Genomic DNA, 13,382 nt, shown 5'->3' with positions numbered 1-13,382 from the left:
TAAAGTACCAGTCACTTACAGTATAATATAAGCCCTTCAGAATCTCCATAAAGCAGCATGAAACGAAGAAATAATTAAATCACGCAAAATGCCACAGGGGATGGGTTTCACGGCTAAGATTTTTCGGAATGTCCTTTAAGACAGCTCCGGCGTTGCTGTCGGAGTCACTGGTCACGCACACATGCTCTTTGGTTAATGCTGGGGAGGGGGTGCAGGGGGTGTCTGCGGGGAAAAAGGAGAAACATCTGTAACAAAATAATTTAAGTAACAAAAAAAATTTCTAATACAAATTTGAAAAAAGACAGTTCTTGCCCAGCCAGTGTGGCTCAGTGGTTAAGCGCCGACCCAGGCACCATGAGTTCGTCCATTCGATTCCAGGTCAGGGCACATGCCCCGGCTGTGGGCCCGATCCCCAGTGGGGGGCATGCAGGAGGCGGCCAGCAGATGTCTGTCATCGATGTTTCTCTCTCTCTCCCTCTCCCTTCCTCCCTCTCTAAAATAAATAAAGTAAAAAAAAAAAAAAAAAAAAAAAGATAGTTCTCTCTGAGGATGTAGAACACGCACACATGCAGATAACATATGTACATAAATATGCTCACTGTGTGATATGTTGTGCAGAGGGGTCCATCCCCATAAATACAAGCCCACCACATCCATTGACGGCTGCATAGCTTTGCAAGGCGGAACGTTAGATGATTCCCAGCGGTTCTCAATCTGGGGGTCGCCACCCCTTTGGGGGTCCAACGACCCTTTCACAGGGGTTGCCTAAGACCATCGGAAAACACTTATTTCCAATGGTCTTAGGAACCCAGACACCGCGCCTCTGTCCGCCCCAGGCGGGTCCGCCCACGTGCAGATGCGCCCACAGACAACAGGACTATATTGAAGGGTCGGGCATTAGGAAGGTTGAGAACCACTGATTCATACGAACACTCCTTCACTCCTAGACATCTAGGTTATTTTCCTTTGTTCCCCCTCAGTATCATAGACAGTGCTGAAAAAATATATTTATCTTAGAATATTTATATATATTCATCTCTGCACAATTAGCTGATTACCCCATTGAAATACATTTTTACAAAGAAAATTTCTGTAGCAAAGTATATGAGGTTGATTTTTTTAATCAACACTGCAAAAGTACCCAGCAGAGAAACTCCACACCTTCGGACTCTGGTCCATAGTGTACACCTGTCTCCTCCCCTTCCCTACACCCTGGCCAAAATTGCATTTCCATAAAGTTTGTTCTAATTAACAATAGGCCAAAAAAATTAAAAAAAAAATTTTTTTAAAGCGTAGTCTTTGGCCCTCCTGTAGCAAATTGTGAAATCAGTGTTTCATAAACGTGTATTACAAATGATGCCTGCAAAATGATCTCTGCTGCTCTGATCATCCTTCACCCAATCTCCATCTCCAACGAAATTCCTTCCCCACACCGAGTCTCACCTCGATTCCTAACCCCAAGGTCAAGGAGGTTATGGGAGTGCACATCCCCTAATAATTGAAAGTACAGAGACTGTCCTGCTCTATTTTTTAAAGAATCATCAAAGTAGACATACAAGACATATTTTTATTTGCATTTCTTCAGTTTCTAGTGAACATAAGTGTGTTTATTACTCCTTTGCATTTCTTTTCTGAAGTCCAATATCTACTTGCCTACAAAAGCATTCGCTGTGGCCTGTTAATACAAGTTTTTCCACTGATGTGAAATGCCTTTGTTATCACATATTCACATTCCATATACGCATAGATATATTTGTTTGAGGCTATTTTTCCATTATCATACTACTTTACATTGTATACATTTATAATGAATCTTAATCTCCACCAGGGCATAAACCCAACACTGCCCAAAAGCCTTTTACTTGAGATAAACACATTTTACTCAAGTAAAATATGTATATATATTATAAAACATATATAAGCATATATATACATATATATGTGTGTGTGTGTATATATATACATATATATATATTTTTAAGGCATTTTAAACTGATAAGAACAGACACTACACTTGATCTTAGCCAAAAGGCCGAGAAGCAATATATTTTTAAAGTGTTTTAAAACCACTTGACACATTTTTTAAATCCTACTAGAATTTTGCTTGATTTTACATTTACTGCACAGGTTAATTTGGAAAGAATTCATGTTTTTAATGTTTAAACGTCCTCCTAGTGGCTGCCGAGGTCTTGGTCAAGGCAGCGGACGGAAAAGTCGATGGTAAGTAAATGCTGAGTATGTGTAAGGTGCTTCTCCAAACACCAAATGTCATGGTGTCATTTTCCCATCACCACAACTTCGTCATGAGGAGTTTTCATTATTGCCATTTTGCAAATGGGAAAGCTAAGGCACAAAAATTAACTTATTAGCAATCAGCGACCAGCAGACCCGGGAGCCAGCATCCCCACAAGCGTTTCCAAGAGAGAGCCCCACACTGAGAACTGTGAGGTTCAGGGATGCAGCCCAGTCATCTCTTGGTGTCACATGGCTTGAAGTTTTTCTTCACCTGAATGCTGAACATGTCTTGTCGAATTTGTAGCATCGGGTTTTGTTTTTAGCTACAGTTTTTAATTCCTACATTTCCTTGCTACAGTCCCCATCAAAATTTTGGCATTAAAATTAGTATTGATTTCTACTGTGTAAATGGCCAATGTGAAGAATGTTCATTGTGTCTAATTACACTCGCGTTGCTTTAGTTTCTCAACAATTATTATCATCTGTAAATAGTCATACTGTAGTTTCATTGTTTCCAGTTTTTATACTTTTAGAGTTTATTTTCTGATTCTTCTGCATATTAGTTCTATAACAATCATAAATTCCAATATATGGTGATTTTTATTAGAAATAGACACTGAAATTTACTAAATGCCTTTTTTAATGGTCAGATGACTTTTCCAATTTGACTGCCATTGATCAGACTGATGTATTAAAATTAAGAAAAGCTTCCCAATTTGTCTGTTCTCTCCTGCAGTGAAAATGGCACTGGTCTCCTGGCTGCTAAAGGAATTCAACAATAATCTGTCCCAGCTGTGGTCGTCTTAGGGGGAGAAAGCCCAGTAGCAGCCTTCATACTGGTAAATTTATATTTTACACCACTTACTGAGACAATTCTTCTACTTCGTTGCCCCTAAAATATCAATTTGATGCAGTTTCCCTCTTTTATTCCTGATTTCATGGCTTTTCATATTATTTTCTTAGATTTTTTTGATCAGGCAAATACCTCAAATCTTATTTATTGACATCAAAAAATATGTTTCCGAAATTATTTTAAAATGTTGCTATTTGTTCTAATTTATTAATTTAGCTCACTGGATTCTTTAATCAAGCCTTGTGCATTTTGCTTCATTGATACTTTTCAGATTTTTAACTGGATAATCCATATAAAGTTTGCTATTCATCTCCTGGGTGATCTTATTATTTACATCAGTAAAACCATTACTGCCACAATTTAATTCTTGAGTATTAATCTTTCATAAACTAAATAAAATATGCTAAGCTCTACTCTGTGTTCCTCTCCTTTTTTCTTGTGCATTTGGCACTTGAGTGTTACTTACTTTAATTCTATGTCATAAATTAAGTTATAATGGATGATATGACAGGGAGGTGGACATATTTGTTGTAGTTTATGGGGAGGATTTCAGAGTATAATAAAAAAGTCTCCATCTCCAATTACTTTCCAAGAAAAAAAATACATAACATTTTGTATTTTGAAACCTCATACAATCTACATCAATGGAAGTAATTAAAATAAAAATGATTAAAATTGGCCAAGAGAGCAATAAATACTTTAAACCGTAAATCACATATTGGAAGATGCAGAATGAGTCCTGAATTAACATGCACATTCTACTATAATAGCATCCTTAAAATCTGTCACTGAGTGACAAACAAGCCAGGGTGTATCAAATTGAGTTCTCACACTTTGTTATTTCAACCACAAAAGGAGGCATCTAAGCAATAATTTATATTTACTTTTCTTTTTTTTATAGTGCTATGGTTTCAAAGTTTGCATGACCATCTTAAACACTGTTCTGCAAAGACTAAAAGCTATTGCACTAATTAGAGGATATTTGAAATGCACTAAGCTCAAAGTATACATAACAGTTTCTGGGCCCCCAAATTTAAATAACTGCATCTATCTGTCTGTCTGTCTGTCTATCTATCTATCTATCTATCTATCTATCTATGCATCCATCCATCCATCCATCCATCCATCCATGCATCCATCCAGGCAGGGAAATAAGAATAGACAAAGAGAGAGAGCAAGAATAACCTGTTTCATATGTCAAAAATCCCTGGTTGCTGTCCTATATGATAGATTACAAACTTATATGTTTTTATTTATTTTAGAGAGAGGAAGGGAGAGAAAGAAACATTGATTTGAAAAAAAAAAAAATAACAAACCATCTATTGGTTGCCTCTCACATGTACCCCAACCTGCAGGATCCAACCTGCAACCTACATATGTTCCTGATCAGGAATCAAACCTACCACCTTTTCAGTGTACCCGGGACAACGTTCCAACCAACTAAGCCATTGGGCCAGGGCAAGTACTCATTGAAATTTAACTTAATTAGAAATCAATGCGTTCCGTGCTCATCTTGGGACGAGCAGCTCCCGTCCTGGAGAGCACAGTTCCAGAGCCATCAACAGACTTCTCTGGAGCAGCAACGGGGGCAGATATTTTCCTTCCCCCAAAAAATGAAGAGCAATTCTTATTATTTTTCTCTTCAGATACGAGAACTGAAGTTCAAAGAAAATAAATAGCACATTTCAGTTCAGAATATTAGTAACTGAGAAACGTTCCCGCATTCTATTTCACGGCTAAGCCTCTGCTTTTTCCACTTAAGCATGTAGAATTGATGGATGGAAAAAACCCTTCTCAGAAATGGCTGAGGGAAGCCCCAGCCCCAAGCAGGCGACAGTCTCAAAAACCCGCCAGAGAAGCTACTGGCACACTTGTCCTTGCTCCGGTCCATGTTTCACACTAGAATTTCTCAGGATTTTCACGAGTGCGTGTGATCCTGAATTAAATTCATCCTGGCTTTCAGGTTGCTGCACTACATCCTTTCTCTGCAAAGATTCAGCAACCCTGCCGACCAGGACATTTCGATTTTATCACAACTGTTGAAGCCATTTGGGGGCTGAGCCGATCTCAGTGCACACTGAGCCCTTTACCTTCTACCAAGGTGGCCCCTTTTCATTGCTGTGGATTGAATAGTGTCCCTGCAAAAGATATGTCCGATTCCTGACCCCAGCACCTCTGAACGTGACCTTATTTTGCAGCTAAGGATCTCAAGAGGAGAGCATCCTGGATTCAGGGTAAGCACCAACTCCAATGACTGGGGTCCTCGTGAAAGTCCAGGGAGGCGTGTCTGACACGGACTTGGGAGGAAACCAGAGGGGAGGCCAACAGCAAGGGAGGGAGAGGGTGGTGATGCCCCTGCAAACCAAGGGGCATCCAGGGCTCTGGCCACGTGAGCAGCTGGAGTGGGGCATGGAGCTCGTTGTCTCTCAGAGCCTCCAGAGCGATCCCACATGGCCAGCAACTTGGTTTCAGACATCTGGCCCCCAGACAGCGAGGGCCTGAGTGTCTCTTCTTTGCAGCCATCCCTCTGTGGCAGCTGCGAGAGACTCATCAAACCACCCTCTCTATCTGCTTTCTGCTCGGGGCTTTGATCGCCTTCAAAGAGTTACTGCTCCTTCCACGTCTCCCAACGAGGGAACCGAGAATTTCTTGCGACTGCTTTCTCAATGAACTCAAACGAGGGCGCGAAGTCTGACGAACACCCGAAGCACAGCGGCAAACACCGCTGAATGTTAGGTGACAGGGAAATGACTTTGCGCCTTTAAACTTGGTTGACTCGTGGGATCCAGGGCAAAGGGCTCCCTTTCTTCAAGTTATGAATGGGCTTCGGAGGACATTCGGTGAGATGTGTGAAAGTGGACTGTTTATCCAACAATGCTTAGAGGAGTACCAGAAGCGTAGTAACTGTCATAGAATCGCATGGTTTTCGTTTTAGGGAGATAAGGGTTACAAGATATCCAGTTCCAGAAAGGAAGGGGAGGGTTCATTTACTATAACATACACTTAGTGAAATAATAAATAATTATGCTGCGTGGTGAAGAGAAAAAGGACACATGATAAAAACAGACATTTTCATATTGATCTTACTGATGCTTTTCTCTTACATTTCTCTGGCATCTACAAAGCTGATTTTATCACTTTTCATATCATGACTCTTTCAACAGTCATTGCTTTATTTTTTGTAATCTTCACCCAAGGATGTTTTTTAACTGATTGTTAGAGAGAGAGAGAGAAATATCGATGTGAAAGAGAAACATCAATCAGTTAGTTGCCTCCCGGATGCGCCACAACCGAGGATCGAACCTGCAGCCTAGGGATGTGCCCTGACTGGGAATCAAACCCACAACCTTCTGCTGGACAGGACAGTGCTCCATCCCACTGAGCCGCCCGGCCCGGGCAGCCACGCATCCTTCCAACCATGTACAAAGACTCTCAGCCTCAAACACTGCCTTCTCCTCCGCCCCAATCCCTGACTCCGAACCGCACCGGGTTTCCTCCTAAGGTCCAGCCGGGAGAGAACTTCTTCACTGAGTCTCAAGATCATATGCACACAGACGCTCACGGAAAATGACAGCGTGGATGGTCAGACCGTGGGCAGAACGCTGTGGGCGAGTCTGGAACGAACATGAAGCCTCAAACGAGGGCGGGGGAGCCCGGGATCGCAGCACTGGAGAGTAAGGGTGGCAGCCGGGCGGGGATCTAAGAACAGGGAGAGTGTGACTGTCAAGCGGGAGCTGACGGCCCAGAAACAAGACTGCTCCTTAGCAAAAGGCCTAAAGGCTCGACTCGGGACAAGAACAGATTGCCCGAAGCTCCATGCATCTGAGTATAAATACTTGTAATGAATTCTGCGGTTTGATGTTAGGGAGCAGACAGGAAGCAGAGGATATACATGTCCGAAGGATATACGCACGACCGTAGGTCTGCAGTCCCGGCTTTGCGGGAAGAACACACATTAAGTACACGAGGCTGCTTTGAGGACGTTTCGAAGCCATTTAGCCCTGACCATTTCACTTACAAAGTAACCTGGTATCATCGTGGTTATTCTTCTTCAAACGAAGCAGTCCTTAGAAAGCAGTGAGCCAAAGGGAGAGGCCCTGTGGCCACTTCAGCCTAATCGGAATGTACGCCACCCCCCAGCCCGGAGGGTTCTCCACTTAGGAAACACCATACGTGGAAGTAAAGAAACAACAAACTAGAAACAAACAAACAAACAAACAGAAACTAGGGTAAACACCACCAACAACAGAAGCACACGGCGACACCGACTAAAAGCTAAGGGGGTGACATCTGAGCCTAGGAGGCCCCTGTGGGCTCCTACCTGAGACTTCTGCAGAGCACTTTGGGAACCTGGCCCCTCCTGCGACTCTACAAGAGAAAAGCAGACAGTCAGTTATTACAGCAGCGATGACCAGAACGTCTGCGGCCGTGGCTCCTCTGTAACCCCAAACCTACACACACCCGGTCTCTACTGGCTAGTGCAAAGAACATGCTTGTTAACGTGGGTTTAACTGCGTTCACTGGGATATCCTAACTGTCCTTTCCTGGCACACACTTTACGCCCAGTTGGATCTAGTCATAGGACCTATCCCGCCAACTGTGCTGTCGAGGACCACGCCCATGATGGCAGGGACCACGCCCTCCGAAAGGCGTAGAGATTGAGATTCCTGTCTGTGCCGAGCGCGCGGAGGAGGTGGGGATAGAATGTTCCAGGAGAAGCCGTGTGAGGGCGTGACTGTCCGCTTCTGAGAGGTTGTGTGCACGGGCACTGGTTCCTGCACACACACACTTTGGTTTAGGGGACAAAGTGCAGAGCAGAAGGACCAAGGAGGGGCCTCGACGTGTCTTCTACAGTCGTAGCAAGTATTTGTCCCGGACAGCCTCAAATATATTTGGAAATTACACTGACTGAATATTTGTACATCCCTTTTTAAAGTATAAAACATCTGGAGAGAAAGCATTTTAACAGACGACAAGGAAAAGAGGCACCGAAAGGGGAAATGTGAACTTGAGAACCAGATTCAGGCAGGGTGCCAAAGAAGCTGAATTGAGGGCAACAGACAAGGGAAACTCAATTCTAAGTTCACTTCACAGGCATGTATTAAGTCCTTCTAAAGTTTATTTAATCTAGAGAAATTTCCAAACATAATAAATTTTTTTTTCCCCTGGAAACTTAAAGTGGTTAGAAACAAATATTTAAATAATTAAGTAACAAATATATAAATACCTGTAAATTATTTACATAAATTCAAAGTGTATTTTAATGTTGGCTTATAATACGCATTACTAGAATCTGAGCAACCTTGTGCAAGAATTAATAAACATATACACACTCGCATATTACTTTCATAGCAAATTAAGATGAAATAACATAGATAATTGATTGCAGACATGTGTGGCACAATCTATGTGTCTATGTGCCAAAGTATGATGCAGTGAGCTATGAAATCGTTTACATGAGGACTGCTAAAAGAATGAACTTACAGGCTACACTGAGCTTCAGTCCAAATAATTGGCTGTATGACTAAATATTACTGCCAGGTAACTGGCCCAAGAATCTTGCAAGTTTGCAACTGGCATGAGTTAATGCTGATATATCATGGAATATACACACTTCTTTTTGTTCCTACACAGGATTTTCTTTCAAAACACAATAGAATTCGAATACCCAAAGTCAGTGTTGACAATGTCCTCTTCAGCATTGTTACAAACTCCCTGGTTTACAGGTGAGGACATTGCAGCTGAGACATATTACATAACCTACCCAAGATCACAGTGATTTAAATAAAAAACAAATCTGAGCCCTGGCTGGTTTGGCTTAGCAGTTAGAGCATCAGCCGGCGGACCAAAGAGTTGCGGATTTGATTCTGGTCAAGGGCACGTACCTCAGTTGCAGTTTGGTCCCCAGCCCTGGTAGGTCGGGGTCATGCAGACGGCAACTGATTTATGTGTCTCTCTCAGGTCGATGTCTCTCTCTCTCTTTCTCTCTCTCTCCCACTCTATCTGAAGATAAATGGAAAAATATCTTTGGGTGAGGATTAAACAAAAAAAAAAGAAAGAAAGAAAAACAAATCTCAGATTTTGGCAGCATTTAGTGTTATGTCTATAATAATAAAATTTTAAAATTAATATTTTTCAAGCAATGATTTACTTAAGAGTCCACAACAACAACAGGGTGGTCCCAATTATTTAAGAACACGCTTTATAAAAGCTATTGCTTTATATTATTTTTAAAATCTTTAACATCCAGCCCTGGTTGGTTTGGCTCAGCGGTTAGAGTGTCAACCCACGGACCAGAGAGACCCGGGTTCGGTTCCCGCTAGGGGCACGTACCTCGGTTGCAGTTTGTCCCCAGCCCTGGTTGAGGCCATGTGGGTGGCAGCCACTCGATGTGTCTCTCTCACATTGATGTTTCTCTCTCTCTCTCCCTCCCTCTCTATCTCAAGATAAATGCAAAAATGCCCTCTGGTGAGGATTAAACAAAAACTTTAACACCCAGGCAATACCCTCTGATGGAATAAATTTACTTTTGACAATTTATCATAAATAAATGGTTTTAAATGTCGACAAAGACACAAACCGCATTCAATTGTTCATTTAGCATTTTCTCTATTATTAAACTGATTTAAAAATCTAAGTATGCAAATAAGAGATTGTTAAATTATTTCTGGTAAGTAAACAAAATAAAAGAATATGAAGCCACTAAAGCAAGCTGTGGTAGAAAGATATTTAATGGCATAGAAATTTTTTTAATTTTAAAATTGTATGTTAGGATGCTACGATAAATATATCATAATAAACAAAATAACGTGATACATACATATGTCGTTTATCTCATATATGCTCACACAGCAGTTTCGCTTTGTATTCTGCATTTTAGTGCATTTATACACTTAACTCTGTCAGATGTCAGAAAGGGAATACTTACTGCAAGTGTGCTTCAGTTTAATCATTCTCATACAAAGGAATACTAAAGAGAGGTGATGATGGACTAGTTCAAAATAAAGAAAAAATCTTAAAAACTGTAAAGTAATAAGGCCAGTTTTTAAAATAAGCCTAGAGTAAGCAATGAATTCTAACAAGCGGTTTCTCTAATAAATTAATCTTCAAAATTTTACTTAATAATTAAATATTGTTAAGGCTACACTCTAAATCTTGAATTTTGGTTTCCTGACTGCAACTACTGAAAAGCGCCACTGCATGTCACAACACGAACACTTTGGAACCGATGCGCGTTGGTAACACGGGTGGTTTTCCTTCCACCCGTGGAGGAGCCCCCGACGGCCGCGCCCATTCCATCCGGGGCAGGGGGCTTGGGAGGCCGGTCTGTTTCCAGCTTTGGAAGAAAAGTTCTCCCTGATGGACAATGCCTGCGGGGGCATGACTTGGAGGAACTTGGTCTTAGGGGGTTGGTATATGTCAGCGTTGAGAGTTACTTACATCTGAAGATCCTGATAATGCTCAGGAGAGAAAGAAATAATAACCCAGTATACCAATGTATTAATGTATGAGAGAAACACAAGGTTACTCATCTTGACTGTGAACGAGCCTCCCAATGCCTCATTTCTCCAAAGCGGTGCACAGGAGGAAACAGATATTTGGAAGGTTGCTGATGGGCAGGAATCAGAATACGCTGTTTTATTTACATGCTACGCTGCTGCTGCCACCAACCTGGGCAGGCCTGCGGCTCACCTCCTGTGCCGGGCATCCACCTTCCTCCCGCGGGGCATCCACCTTCCTCCTGCGGGGCATCTGTGTGAGCAGGACCGGGCTCTGCCCTTCGGATTCCGGTTTGGTCTGTCTGTGCTCTCCATACTCATTAGTAATGTCTGTCTCTTAGATACTGTTAACACTGTCAGTAAGATTAGAACTGCTGCCTTGGGAATATATAGTAGTATTTTTGGTAGAAGTTCTTTTGTGTAGATTGGAATATTATGAGGTATCTTCCGATCCCTTATTTCATAAACATTTATTTGAAAAATCTTAGAGATTTTTGAGGGGTTTTGTTTTCCTCTTCTGCCTACAAGGATATATTTTCTCGATTTTATATTACCAAACTTATTTCCTAAAATTTTTTGGCATTATTCATATTGTATTTTTATTTTTGTTAATCCTCACCCGAGGATATTTTTTTTCCACTGATTTTGAGAGAGAGTGGAAGGGGAGGGATGGAAGGAGGGAGAAAGAGAGAGAAACACCTATGGACACATCTGGACATGGGCCAGGACTGACGCTGCGACCCAGGTGCACGATATAGACCCCTAGATGTGAGGGCTGACGCTCTAACCACTGAGTCACACCAGCCAGGGCACTGTATTCCTATTTCAAACAAGAGTAAATGTAGTTGACATTGTTCAATGGGAACAATTTCTAAATAATACTTTCAATATGTGATTGGCGAGAACATCAGAAATGACTTTTAAATGGTATATCATTTGTAATTCCTTAATGATATTATATAACTAGAAAAGTCATTATCCCTTAAAGTCATTACCTTTATGTTTGTCTACAATTTAAAAATCACCTTTCCATCACTTCACTGGCCTAGGAAAAGGCTGAACTAGGGACGCACAAGTTGCAAATACTTAACAGTTTAATTAGATAGTTGCTAATCACAAGATGAGTCCAGATGATCCCAAATGAGATTAACAAAAATGAAATGACCAAGCTCCAGAAACAGGAAAAAGCAAAGAATTTCATCATCATGTAATTAAAGTTTTAATCTAGATTTTTCATGTCATTTTGTCCAACATGTTAAATATAGCATTAGACAGATAACCTTATTTAAATACAATTAATACCAAAGCTGGTTCAAGGGTGAATTCCGTTTCAAAGATACTTTGAAATTTCAAATATCTTTCTGTTTTATTTCTCTCAAAAGAATGATTATTATGGTAATATGTTTCATTTGTACTGTTGATACATGCACAGATTTATCTTAATTTTATTTTGTTATTTATTCCTGTTGTTGAAAGTATTACAGATGGCCTCTTTCTTTCCCACTGAACCCCCTCTTCCTGTCCCCACCCTCCTCCTGCTTCCCCAACTTAATGTCTGTGTCCACTGGCTGTGCACAGATGCATATAAGCTCTTTGGTTTATCTCTTCCCGCTCCCCCCCCCCCCATCACTAATATTATGCAGCTGTAAAAGAGAAAGAACTCTTACCCTTTGAGATGACATGGAGGCACCTGGAGAGTATTATGCACAGATTTATTTTAACTGACCAATAAAAGAAGGTTGTTGTTAAGTACTGTAACTTTAAATTTTAAAACAAACTTGGAAATTTAAAATATCGCAGACAATATCGGTTTAAATGCACATTTTTTAATATTAAAGTTATGAATGATTCTATGCAAATATTATTAACATGCCAAATTGACACAAACTTTACCAAAATCAGTACCAAGAACTGAAAAACTCAAGACTATTATTAACACTGTTAATAATAGTAAACTTAACTAATTCAAGGTTATTTTTCCTCAAAATTTGTAAAACCAAATATTAAGATTTCTATTGTTTTTGTAATTTGGGTTAGGTTTTCACACACTTTTCCTTAGTCTAAAATTTATTTTTAAACATGGATGCCGACCATCGAAACTTTGTTTTCATTTTTGTTCAAATTAATTATTGTTCACTGTTTTCAAGGTAAAATATTAAAATGCATACTGTGCCCCACAGACTTAGGATGTGACATAATATAATTAAAATGGGATGAGAAGACCTATCCGGTGGCTCCGTTGGTTGGAGCATGTCCCTGTGTATCAAAGGTTGTGGTTTGATTCCAGGTCAGGGCACCGCCTACACACGTCTAGGTTACAGGTTGATCCTCAGTTGGGGAGCGTCAGGAGGCAACCGACCAGTGCCTCAATGTCTGTCTGTCTATCTGTCTTTCTCTCTCCCTTTTTCTCTTTCTAAAATTCATTTTAAAAAACAAAACAACAGCCCTGGCCGGTTTGGCTCAGCGGTTAGAGCGTCGGCCTGCGGTCCAGAGAGACCCGAGTTCGGTTCCCGCTAAGGGCACGTACCTCGGTTGCAGTTTGTCCCCGGCCCCGGTTGGTCGTGTGGGTGGCAGCCACTTGATGTGTCCCTTTCATGTGGATGTTTTTCTCTCTTCCTCTCTCTCCCTCCCACTCTGTCTGAACAAAAAATGGAAAAATGTCCTTGGGTGAGGATTAAAAAACAACAACAAAACAACATATTCTCAGGTGAGGATTAAAAAAAATATCTTATTACTAGATTTCTAAAAGATCTAAATGATAAACACAAGAAATATCATTAAATATATTAAAATTA

The 13,382-nt window shown here is 40.9% G+C and overlaps 1 pseudogene; it reads right to left on the bottom strand.

The window, feature by feature from the left end:
• Positions 1-1,938: 1,938 nt before the first annotated feature.
• LOC118623131 lies at positions 1,939-2,044 on the bottom strand (annotated as a pseudogene).
• Positions 2,045-13,382: the final 11,338 nt, after the last annotated feature.

Source organism: Molossus molossus, unplaced genomic scaffold, assembly GCF_014108415.1.
Source record: "Molossus molossus isolate mMolMol1 unplaced genomic scaffold, mMolMol1.p scaffold_m16_p_9, whole genome shotgun sequence".
Classification (NCBI taxonomy): Eukaryota; Metazoa; Chordata; class Mammalia; order Chiroptera; family Molossidae; genus Molossus; species Molossus molossus.
Note: the sequence above shows the minus strand (reverse complement) of the source record. Positions and strands in the feature narration are given on the sequence as shown.